The sequence below is a fragment of the Rhipicephalus microplus genome, chromosome 1 (assembly GCF_043290135.1).
Source record: "Rhipicephalus microplus isolate Deutch F79 chromosome 1, USDA_Rmic, whole genome shotgun sequence".
NCBI classification, from domain to species: Eukaryota; Metazoa; Arthropoda; class Arachnida; order Ixodida; family Ixodidae; genus Rhipicephalus; species Rhipicephalus microplus.
In genome coordinates this window covers 94,068,269-94,080,450 of record NC_134700.1, presented here as the reverse complement: position 1 = coordinate 94,080,450, position 12,182 = coordinate 94,068,269, and the positions used below count along the sequence as shown (strand labels likewise).

The following is a 12,182-nucleotide window of genomic DNA, read 5'->3' as shown; positions in this document are numbered from 1 at the left end:
ACGGGCCACCAATACGGAAGCGTCGCTGTGGCGCTGCTGCATGCACTAACCTTCACAGTGCTGTGAGGCAGGGGCCGCATGGCTTAGAGCCACAAAGAAGGGGCACAAACTAACATATATGACGAACGTATATTATTGTAGAGAATATTACGCCTATCGCATATCCATAGGAAAGTGCTTTCACGAATGTGTGACACAAGCAGTTCTACCAATATGTGGCGTCGCATCGCGACCACTGCCTGAATTGGGGAGGACGGACGGCTTCCGTTCAGGAGCGCGCGATAGCCCTGGCATTGACATAATAAAGGAGGCGTTGATAGCTTTAATGTTCTATCTCCAGCGGCGGAATTCGATCATGAGTCGTTGTTGTTTTGGTCAGCGGCTTCTCTATTTAATCAATGTCAGCCAGATGTGCCTGATCCAGCTGTTCACCAGCTTTTCCTCGAGCTCTTTTCCGCTCTCTCTCATCACATGACCTTCGGGTGTGCTTTGCGATGATAAGGTAAAATCAGCCCCTCATGACGGAAATCATATGAAGTAATTTTCGTTCAGTTGTGTACAGATCCGTGGGGCGGCGTCTTTCATTCCTTGTATTCACAATATTGGCAGTCACGCTGGCTCCTTGGCGTAACATAAAAATGACAAGACCAAAAAGACCATAAAATGACTTCGGCCAAAAAGCGGCTGAGCTATACACAGCTTCAGCCCAGCTGTTAGATGGTGACACATCACCTACTGCTTCATGGAAACATGCGTATTAGCTATTTACTACAGTACCTTTTCTAAATCATAATACGTCTACGTGTTTTTGCGTATGTGATAGTGGCCTAACTTCGTCTTTATCGTCTGCAATTGTACAATGCGATAACGTCGGGCTGGGATTCGGCATGAATTGGACGCGAGGCAAGTGCGCATGGCGTCGGCGCGACGGCAACGTTGTCACGCTCCGTGTTCATGAGCGTTTGCGGTAATGAAGAAGTAGTAAGGGAAGCAGCAGGGATATGTCAAAAAAGATGTGCGATAACGTGCGTGGCATGCGTCGTGGTCTTCGCTTGTTTAGGCTGCCTCTCACCTTGGCTGCTGGTAGGTACGAATGCCATCAATACTATGTCAAGTGCGTATTGCATTCGCCATTGAAGCCTTAACCTATAACGTTTCTCGCATTGTGCTTTTCCGCACAGATATCTTTTTTAAGTTCTTCCCTTCGCGTACTGTTTTCGTGTATTGCTTCACACACACAAAAAAAACTGTCCGGAATTCTTCGCGGCACGTTTGCAAGAAAATTCTTTCTTGCCTCAATAAATTGAGTCGCCGTTCGCGATGTTAGGTTTTCTTTGTGCGGCTACATTTATTCGAATTCACTGCATGAGTGAGATTTTGTGAAAATTGCAGCTATGCTCATTATCGTCATCTGTGCTGTTCGCAAATTGCTTGAAGCTCGAATGAGTGCAATAAGAGAAGTGACGAATCTAGAAGAATGTTTGCTAGCTAAAGCTAGGAAGTAATCTTTGAGAAAACATTCCTGCCTCGTTAACGGCTTGCGTGATACCTAAAATTGCTTTGTTTTTGCTGCGGCCACTGCTTGTGGCTGTTTTTCGTGAAAGAGCGATGTAAAGTGTGGAGGAGAAAGTTAGTGTGAATGTGGCAAAAAAACGTAGTCAACATTTTTCTTTTCTTCTTTCGGGTAATGCCGGAGTCAAGTGCTGAAGCAACTAGTGCTGTGTCGGGTTGTGCCCTGTATGCGTAGTTGTGTGCGTCTATTGCAGTTTTATTCTGCTGCAGTTCTTGTTATATTGTTGCCTATATGCTTATTTTTTGTGTGTAATTTATGATCTTGATATGTTATCTGTAGTTTCGCGTCTCGCAGTGCAATGAACCTCTCTTTGTGCCCCTGTTTATCAAACATTAACAAAGCGGGCATGTGCTTACCAAGAGTATCACTTCAAAATGAAAGTTTGGCTTCTGCAATGATTCTAAAGTTATAATTAAAATGTGTGCATAGACGCACATTGGCATCGGATGCTTGCCGCTCTAGCGGTGCACCTTACACAAAGCTTATCGATGCATGCAGACGACGCATTTAAAAATTAAAATATGGCCCCAGAGACGCGCACGCGCGTAGAAGTGGTCTCGGAGGCTGTAAATATTCCTATTCACTACAAAATAGCCTTCGAGACAGTCTTTTCTGCGGTCTGCCATCTCTGAGGCTGCGAAGTTTCCCCACGCCCGTTTGGTGTGCTGCGAGCCCAAACCAGCTGCAGCCCCTTGATCTTGAGTATGTACCGCCATCCACTGTACTCGCCACCGTGCACTCGACTTCCTCTCTCCCTCCTCGTCTTCCTTCGCATCCTCCCGGTCTCCGACACTTTTTCTGCATGATGATTGGTCTCCTTCGCGGTTGCCCTTGAAGGCGCGGGGATCTTGCACTTTGCTTGTGTTTTTCTTCTTTGCTCGCGCCATTTTTCGCCGACGCCCTCATAACAACCGTAGCGCGCGCTTTGTAATCTGTGCTTTGTGCGAGCGCTTTGCAGTGCTGTTGCGCCTATGACTGCAACAACGACAGTGGAAAAGTTTACGCAGTTTTTATGATACCCCAAGGTAAACGCGATGGCTTGCGCAAGCAGCAGTGGCTCTACAACATCGGCCGAAAAAGTTTCATTTCTACAAAGACCAGCGTTCTTTGCGAGGTAAGGTACCGTTCTTGATGATTGATATGTGGGGTTTAACGTCCCAAAACCACCATATGATTATGAGAGACGCCGTAGTGGAGGGCTCCGGAAATTTCGACCACCTGGGGTTCTTTAACGTGCACCCAAATAAGGTACCTTTCTTATTGCTGGTATCAAAGCATCGCCCAGTGCTGCATTTGAAATATCGTTTCGACCTGCTGATTAACATAAGTGTTTTTTAGGGGCGAAGCTCCTTACGCAGTGGGTCGTATTAGCCAGTTGCACTGCATTGAATGTTAATAAAAATGGTGTCACAGCATATCTACGGAGTGAATGAAGAGTGGGACGAAGCGTCCATCAGTCCGTCCGTGCTTCCATGCGTCCGTCAATCTATCCGTGTGTGCGTGCATCCATTCCTCCGTACGCTTTGCCCCACTCGTAATCATTCACCTCGGGGATATGCTGTGATTTTTTAATCGCTCTTTGGGCGATGCTTCAAACTGAAGTTGTCATGAATATGCTAAATTCTTTTGTTAGAAACAACAAGAAAGTTTAATCTTTTAACATTTTTATACAAATAATGGCAGGGAAATTTGCCCTAAATGTACCTTGTTGGCGTTCAGCCAGCCACTACTAGGAATACCCGCCGAAAACATGATTGATCCTCTGCACCCATATTTGCACGAACTAATGTTTACAAATACAGTCATTTTTCCAGAACAATTGATAACTGGAATTCACTGCATCATGAGATTTTTCCGGCTGACAATTTCGCTATATCGCTATAAAACTATTTACTTGGTGATTAGAGTTTCCAAATGTATTGTAAATTTTTTTGCTGTTTTACAGACATGTGACCTCTGTTAGCGTATAGATACACGTTTCTTTTTTTTTTTTTTGCTGGTACGAGTCATTTGATATTTCTTATTCCCCTCCTGCGTGGACCAAAATGCTGGTCTGCAGTATATGTGTAAATAAATATTTGATGGATATGTGGGGTTGAACGAATAAATAAGTAAAAATATATAAAAATATTCAGCTCAACCTTCACCTTGCTCTAACCTCGGCAATCGTAAAAAATGCACAACTGTAGTCTGCATTCGCTGCAAACAATTACGTGCAATGACCCAGCTTCTCAGTCGCGCTTTGTGCGATTGTTAGAATTTGTTTACGAGAACGTTTGTTGGAGAAAACAAACGAGTGGATGAATAGAGATGGCATTAATTGTCACTCGTTTCCATAAGGGCATTTACTTTGTTTTGTACTTTTTGGGGTGTGAGGACTACCACACAAAGATCATTAAATGAATGCAGTTCATCAAAAATAAAAGAAAGAAATACAGAAGCGCAATGCAAAAGAAGCTATGACACACTGATACCGAAAGTGAGCCATTTTCTAGGAGACCATGCCCGCAATCGCTTTGGTCATGCCTGCATTGCTATGTCTTTCATTCACCAAAAAGTAAATATAGTTTCTTTTATACCAGTGTCGCATGGGTTCTTCTGACCGGGATCAGTCAGTTCGAATAAGATTGTTTAGTCGCTATCGATGTGCAGATTATGATGACCTTGATTCTGAATTGGTGTGATCGTGATTATAAGCGACCACGTAGCAGCACCTCATCTGAATCGAGTCTGAACCAAAACGGGTCTTATCGTAATAGCAAGTGTAATGCTGAAATTATTTACAACCATGTCTGCTACATGGCGACTAATCTTAGTGATCACTTTTTCCGCGCAGTGCTTGTGATTTTCTATTTGGCTTGCACAGATTCACGTTTGTGACACTACTAATATGCGTAGATTTTCAAATAAATCTAAGGAGAAATTCAGCGCTTAAGTTAGGTGTAGTACACGCCACAGGCGGACATGGCACAAGCGGAACTACATCAGATGCAAAAGTACAGCATGCTATCATGCGACAGAAAAACATCTGGGGCCGGATTCACAAAGCTCACTTACGAAAACATTTTTGCGCAAGAGAAATTGTGTTGCGTAAGTCGATTCACGAAGCGAAAAAAATTGCCCGCAGCTTCCCTCGGGGGAACACTGAGGAGGATGCGGAGCATATAATTGGTTAACGGGGTGTTAAAGTGCGACTTACTTGGGTCGATGGCTAAATTGGTTAACGTGGTTGTGAAATGGGGTGTTAAATTGCGACTTACTTGGGTCGATGGCTAAATTGGTTAACGTGGTTGTAGGAGGGGGTGTTAAATGAGTGAACACGTACACACGTATGCGAAAGGGCGGCGCTGGTCGAAGGGACGTCGATCATTGTGTTTGTGGATTCGTTGGAATTCATTTCACCGCGACCTTGGACGTCGACGCGCCGTACAAACCAACCGACGAGCGGCAACTGAGCGAGCGAGCGCCGACCTTGAGTATATATACAGCTCGACGGCGCATGCACTGTCAGCTGTTGAATGTTCTCGAAGCGCGACGCCACATGCGCGTCCACTGGAGAATCAGGAGAATTGTAGATGTCGAACGCGGTGTGAAGAGGAGGAAGGGTGCACAGATGGTGGAGGAGTGAAGCGCGCACGGTGTGTAGAGGAGGAAGGGATGCACAGATGGTGGAAGAGTGGGCGACGGCGCGACGGCGCATGCGCGCGCGTCAGCTGTCGAATGTTCGAGAAGCGGTGCGGACGGCGCGGACGGCGCACTACAAGGCGCGAGTATAAGATGCTTCGCATCTAAAAACGTCGTAAGAGGCCATCGTTGTCACATCGGCCGCTGCAAATAAAGCGCGCTGTGACTGCCCGGGAACATGTCAGCGATGGTGATGCAGTTGCTATATTTGCTTACGTCATCGAAAAGTGCTCGTAAGTGGATTCACGAAGCGAAATTGTGCGTAAAAACAGCATGGCTGAGAGAAAATCCTAAGAGTGGTCTGGACCACTCTTAGAAAAAATGTGGCTACTTAGAACCTGCTGCCGCGGCGGTATACTTTGGTGCCCTGGCTGGTTTTGAGTTAATTCACGCCCATTAAGGGCTGCCTGATGACTGCTGGTGCGTTTTTATTTCTTTCGGAGCTTTGAGCTTCGCGTGTTGTTTCCCTTGTACGCAGTGGATGGTGGTGACAACCACCATCGTCCAATAAGTTCGAAGTCGCAGTAATTGAAGAATTCTATTGGGCGTCAATGGCATAAAACTACGCATGTAAAGATTTGTGGTTGGATGAAAACCAATGTGATACGTGAATGGTCGGTGCATTCGAACGCGGCATGGCATAGGATCAACCTTATTTGTTTTGTTGTTGTGTTGCACCCCATCTCATCCAATTAAAAGTGCGACTCGAGATCCTTGCCTCATTGGTGGAAATTACCACCAAAGAGGTTATTGGGAGCACATTCTTTGCACGCTATTGGAAATAAAAATGAGAGGAAGTTTTCAGTGAGTGGTTCATAAAGTTTGTGGTCTAGTGTACTTTCATTGGCTCTAACTGTCCAATGGTTGCGATCTCTGAAATACAGCTGTCGATACACTTTGGGACGATCTGGAACAAAGCGTACTTTGTAAACCAAAGCGTATTAGGGGTGCGCGTGATTACGCATGGAACTACAAACAAATCATGCATCTTCACCTTCACTGTTCCGAAACCGATATGGACCGTGATAATATGGCAAGCAATCGGAATGAAATGACCATAGTAATTTTGTATGACACCAAAAATATGCAAACCCTCACGATTCTGGAGCAAACCTTGGCTGAATTCATCCTGCGTCAATTACCAGCCATTTAACTTGGCGCACGAACATCATTCAAAGGTAGAGCGAGCCACTGACATGTATTATGTGCGACGCCGCGACCACTTGACCTGAGAATAATAGCGTTGCGAAGGCGAATCCCCTGTCGCATGCTCTGATTGAAGCACACGACAAACGCGAGCAGACGACGGCTTGGCCGACAGGCACAGCTTGTGATTGGTTGTGAAGCAATATCCTCCACATCAGCTCACTCCGTGACGTTGCCAAAACACTTCTTTCATCTGGCACGCCTGTTTTGTTCGTCATATCACCCCCCTCACACATAAGAGAAATTTTTTTCACGCCGTGAAAATAGTGCAAGTACTTTCTAAGAGCTCTCTTATGTGCTGCGCAGTTGTCGAAAACAACATGGCGTCGTAAACAGCATATCGGTCGGTGCGACTTTCAGCAAACGCTTCTCGCACGAGTTACTTCAGCGTTTGACCGGATGTGTTGTGATTACAGCAGCTCTTTCGGTGCGTGTAAGCAGTGCGGAAAGCTGTGGCAGTGCAAAGGTGTACGGTGAAGCGCAGCGAAGCCTGTACGTCGGTGTGGTTATCAAGCGGGGATCGGCGTCGATGTATCGACGGAAACTAGCACTCGAGAAGCCTGCAATGTGTGTTTGTGTGCCGGTAACAGTTTGTTCGCTTGACTTTCCAGTCTCTCAGTTGGGTGCTGTGCGACATTTCGGATTGACAGCGTTTTGACACGTTACTTGAGTGACCCCAAGTACGTACGGAAACGTATGAACTACGCGCTCGGTTCTTGCTCCGCCACTAGTTAGCCCGTACGCTTCTATTTACTTGAGAGCAATGTACTGTTCGGGAGTGAAACGATGTTCGTTGTGAACAGTGGTGCTGTGTTGACGTTCCAAGACTTGTGAACAAGCTGTGCTCGTGTGACCGAAAATTGAAAGACAGCGTTGATAACAGTTTCACCCTGCGAAGTTGTGGTGGGGCAGCTTGGCGCTTTTGTTTGTTAAGTCGTCACTTCTCCTTTTTGTGATAACCATAGTCTTAGCGCTGTGATGCAATCAACCAAAACTGCGAGATGCTACATTCTGTTGTGGATCATGTTACTTTGGAAGCGCGCCTAGACTGTTCTTCGGTAACAAATTGAGAGTTCTATGTGGCAGCGAGAGCCCGTGAACGTCAAGCTTCCCTCCGGCCCCCAGAAAAAGCAAATATTTCACCAGTGCCTTGCTTTAGATGAAGTTGTAGGCCAATATCGCCTAACTACAGGTTTCCGAGTTCGTCTGGCCATCGTTTTGCACGGCACTAGAGCCTTGACAACAGCCGGTCATGGCCAGTTCTTACACTTTATCAATGGACGTGCACGCCTGGCCAGCCCTTCATTGCTGTCATTGGCAGCTTCCAGTCTGCAGATGCCCTTTGCCTGTTGGCCGTACTTGGTTCCTCATGACACCGACGGCTACTAAATGCTGCCATCGGTGAGTTCACCTTGCAGAACTAAATTTCACTGGCACTATAATTCACGATGTTCTATAACGTGTGCAAGTTTTTAAGCCCATCAGATGTAATGTTTCTCTATGGTAAGTTGAAGCATGAAAAATTTACTACTACTGTTATATACATACATATATTATGGAGCAAATACATAAAAAGTTTTTTTGTGATTTCATACAAGTGAGCTCTTGTTTGATTATAAGGTTGGGCCTGTGGATTGACCACGTTTGATAGTTGGAAAGTTAATGTGAATTTAAATTTCAGGAGCCAGGTTGCACTTAAAAAATTTATGTTATTTTGAAAAATTATTTCTATAGACGATTACCACTGTGGTAGTACTATACTTCAGTAGGACATATATATTGCGGTACGTAAATTTTACATGAGGCTTCAGTTTATTTCAAAGTGATTATAGCAGATTTTGGTCACTTTAACGAAGTGATTGCTTCCTCAAGTAAGTATTAGAAGTGAGTGCTTTTAATGATTGTTTTTAAATATCTCGTTTTTGGCTCTTCACAGATCGCAGAGATTGGTTTGTTAAGGTCCTGTGATGCATCGGTTGCACATTCTGGCACATCAATCCTCATCATTACTTGGAGCACCTGTACAAATATAGGAAGGACACGTTCTCCCTAACTGTGCAAGCCTATATCACTGCTGGGACTGTTATCATTCAGCGGTTGTGGCGTGGAAGCATGCATGGCAGCCTCATCTGGAAGGACTGCGATTTGCTTGGGAGCTTCGAGGGCACAAAACTGCCTAATGGCTGGCTGCAAGGTTAGTTTTTCTTTAATACATACGATTACGTGAACACCACTTACTGTGCACAAATTGAAAACCCAAGCATGGTTGCTTTCAGTGGATACCTGTAATATTCTTACACATAATTCTTATTCAACATTTATAGAACTAAATTGCAAGATAATTGAGAATGATGAAAGCTGAAAGCCTGCAGCTTATGAATGAAACTGCAATAATCTGAGACTCAAAAGCTTGTGCTTTGAAACGAGCACAAATACTTTGATTCCTTATTGAACTCTCGAGCTTGTCACTCCCTCTGTGGATCAAGTGCTCTGGAAGGAAATAGCAAGTGGGTGAAAATTGCCTGGCTGTTCACAACTTGCAAGGAGAAAGACCTATTGAAGAAGCCTCAGATGACATAGGGCCAGTAACTGCATCTTTTACCTAATGTAGCTTTTTCTCTCTCAGTGCTGTTGCTTGTGTTTCAGCCGAACATGTTCACCACGATTGCATAGTGATATATATTTTTCTACAAATTTTACCTGACCTAAGTATGCATTGTTGATCTCAAAAGGTGACGTTCAGTGTGTTTCAAAGCCATGGCTTCTCATTTCTCTGTCTGTGGCTAGCCTATTTCAGCAGCAGAGCGATGCAGCTAGCACACATGCAATCCAAGTCATGGAGCGCTCCTTTGGTGTTCTGTGCAGGACGCAGCATATCCATCCGGCAAGACACTGGTATCAACAATAATGGTGAGTGTTGGTGGCTCCTGAAGGAGCCCGTTGTGTTTGTTGCGTAAGATTATTTCCCGTGATCAAGTGCATTTTTGAAAGGTTTTCTTCATTTAGAATAATAGATGTCAGAAACAAGCACACTCATAATCCACAAGTTCTTTGTGTCTTCTAGACTGCCCATTTGCTCGTATATGCGGTATGGTGAGCTGGCTATGTTAGACAGCCTTCAAGTTATGAACATTGGCTGTTGTGTTGTAATGCAGTCTAACTTGTGTTTCTTAGTGAACTTATTCGTGGTCTACTTCTCGCACCTAGTGTAAAATCGAAATGGAAGAAACTCTATTGGCTTTTTATGCCTGTCAGAAGTTTCATGCCTTCATCTATAACATTGTAGTTTTGCTGTTATATCATATTAAATATATTTTCAGTCTTCACTGTTTGTGTGTGTGTGTGTTGAGGCTTGTCATTGGCTTCTGAAAATACAATATCTGTAAATATGAGCACATAATTGACAACTATACACTCTTGCATGTAGCATGGTTGTAACAATGATCTGTATTTTTTTAAGTTCCAGCAGTAACAAGGGGTTCGGTGCTCCACGGTCATGTACAGTGTATCAAGAACAGAGCACAGAAGACCAACAAGTATAAAGGAACTGCCAGTGACTGTTCTCCTGCTCAAAGTTTACAACAGCAAAAAGAGCACATTGTGATGTCAGGAGCAGCTGCTGCTTAACTTCTTAGCAGTGCATTATTCAGCAGTTCCTTTGCTTGCATACGAAATAATTTAAATTTTGCATGGAAGATAGCAAACTATGACACTAACTTAAAAGCTCCTGTATTGTTAGTGGGCAAATATTTTTGAGCTGAAGTTTTTAACATGTGTGTTAAGTGCCTGCGTGCCTCTACATTTACATGCCAGAAATCACAGTATCCATGGTCGCCAATGGTAACTGTGTTTGCATTTTTTGTAGTACAAGAAGTAAAGCCATAAATGCAGTAGTCATGTACTTAGTCGATGTAATCCTTCAGTGTACACTCATTTGTATAGCACCAATGATGGCATGAGTGTATAAGCTCTGGGAAGTGAATCTATGTGGATTATTTTATTTGGAAAGAAGAGGATCATCACTACTCCTAGTATATCTTAACAGTAGATTTTAGTGCTAAGGTATTATCCCACTGCCTGTCCGTCCTTCAACAGTCTACTTATCTACTGTATAACTTTTTAAATGTATGCTTTGCTTGGATAGGTTTGTTCATAATGTAATGTAAGTGACTTATCATCTATGCAGCTCTACTCAGACTAGAAATAAAAGTATTTATTTTTATATGTAGTTATAGCATGCTTTCACTTGTGTTTTTCTAGGTGCCTGTACAATTGTTTAGCCCTACAAAAGTGCTGGTATACTCTAATATTGAATCTGGCATCTTAAAATAGTTTGTTAGTGGAAGTAAGAATGTGTTTACAACCAATATTACTATCCTCAGATGAACTGTGAAAACTATGTGGAAATTTATTTACATTTTTTGAACTTTGTGAAGGCAAATGTTGTTATGTTCTTTTATTGGGGTCCCTGTTTCTTGCAAATGACACATAATTACTTTGCAGTGGCATAGTATTAGTTTTACACATATGTGCTGAGCAACATCGCAGTTGAGGCCAGCAGCAAGACATACATGCAGTGCACTGGAGCATCACCTCACATAGTGCACAGTCTTTGCACACCAGTAAACTCAATATTTTTCAAGCAGACTAATAGACAGCTGTATGGGAACTGTGTTGATGTGGAAACTTTGAAGTCTTCTTGAGGAGTGTTTTTCATCATTTTTGTTCAAGTGAAGTAGCTACTTAAGGCCACAACTGGTGGGAATGTGGTGGTTTCCTCTCTCCAAAAGCACTCCTACCAGCTGCCTCAATGTTAGCATTGGGTGAATTCACGAACTGGAAAAATAATTGGTCTTTGTTTTCTTGGCCGAAAAAGTCACTTCCACCGTTGAGCCACCACGACGCGCCAGAATAGAAACTTTTAGCTAAATAAAGTTGATTCTACTTTTGAGAAGTGTTTTGGGGAAACGAAATGGCACCTATAGCTGTCAATATAAACACTGTTTGCACCAAGGAGCTTAGTAGCTCATAATTGTATTATTCATGTATTGTCTAGAATTTACACGCGCTGTGCCAACTTTGAGCCCAAGTGTGCTAACATGCTTTGTTAGGGGGTTGTAAATGAGCCAAGCTATGTAAATAAACAGAGTGATATTGCAGACATGTACAAAATGTTGATGCACAGCCCTTTTCTTTAGCATGACATTTTCAAGGGCTTTATTGTTGTGTTTTTTATAAAAACTGCTTGTCACTGGGCAGCAGCGGAAAACTATGCATCAAGCTTTTGCGAGATGGTTCGAGAAACAACGTGTTCAGACATAACAGTGCCGGTGGATTTCTCTCGTAACTTACTTTCTGTAGTATATTCAAAATGAGTGTATTAGAATTGTTGTTTTATCGCAGTTCCTTTTAATATTTACACCTTAGTGTATGTATGTATGTATGTATGTATGTATGTATGTATGTATGTATGTATGTATGTATGTATGTATGTATGTATGTATGTATGTATGTATGTATGTATGTATGTATGTATGTATGTATGTATGTATGTATGTATGTATGTATGTATGTATGTATGTATGTATGTATGTATGTATGTATGTATGTATGTATGTATGTATGTATGTATATATGTATGTATGTATGTATGTATGTATGTATGTATGTATGTATGTATGTATGTATGTATGTATGTATGTATGTATGTATGTATGTA

General features: G+C 43.1%; 1 long non-coding RNA gene across 1 annotated transcript; it reads left to right on the top strand.

Annotated features, from left to right (window-relative positions):
- Positions 1 to 7,452: 7,452 nt before the first annotated feature.
- Positions 7,453 to 11,858, top strand: LOC142790130 (uncharacterized). Its single transcript, XR_012889380.1, has 3 exons — positions 7,453 to 7,864; positions 8,400 to 9,373; positions 9,924 to 11,858. It is a non-coding gene; the product is annotated as an uncharacterized LOC142790130 (long non-coding RNA).
- Positions 11,859 to 12,182: the final 324 nt, after the last annotated feature.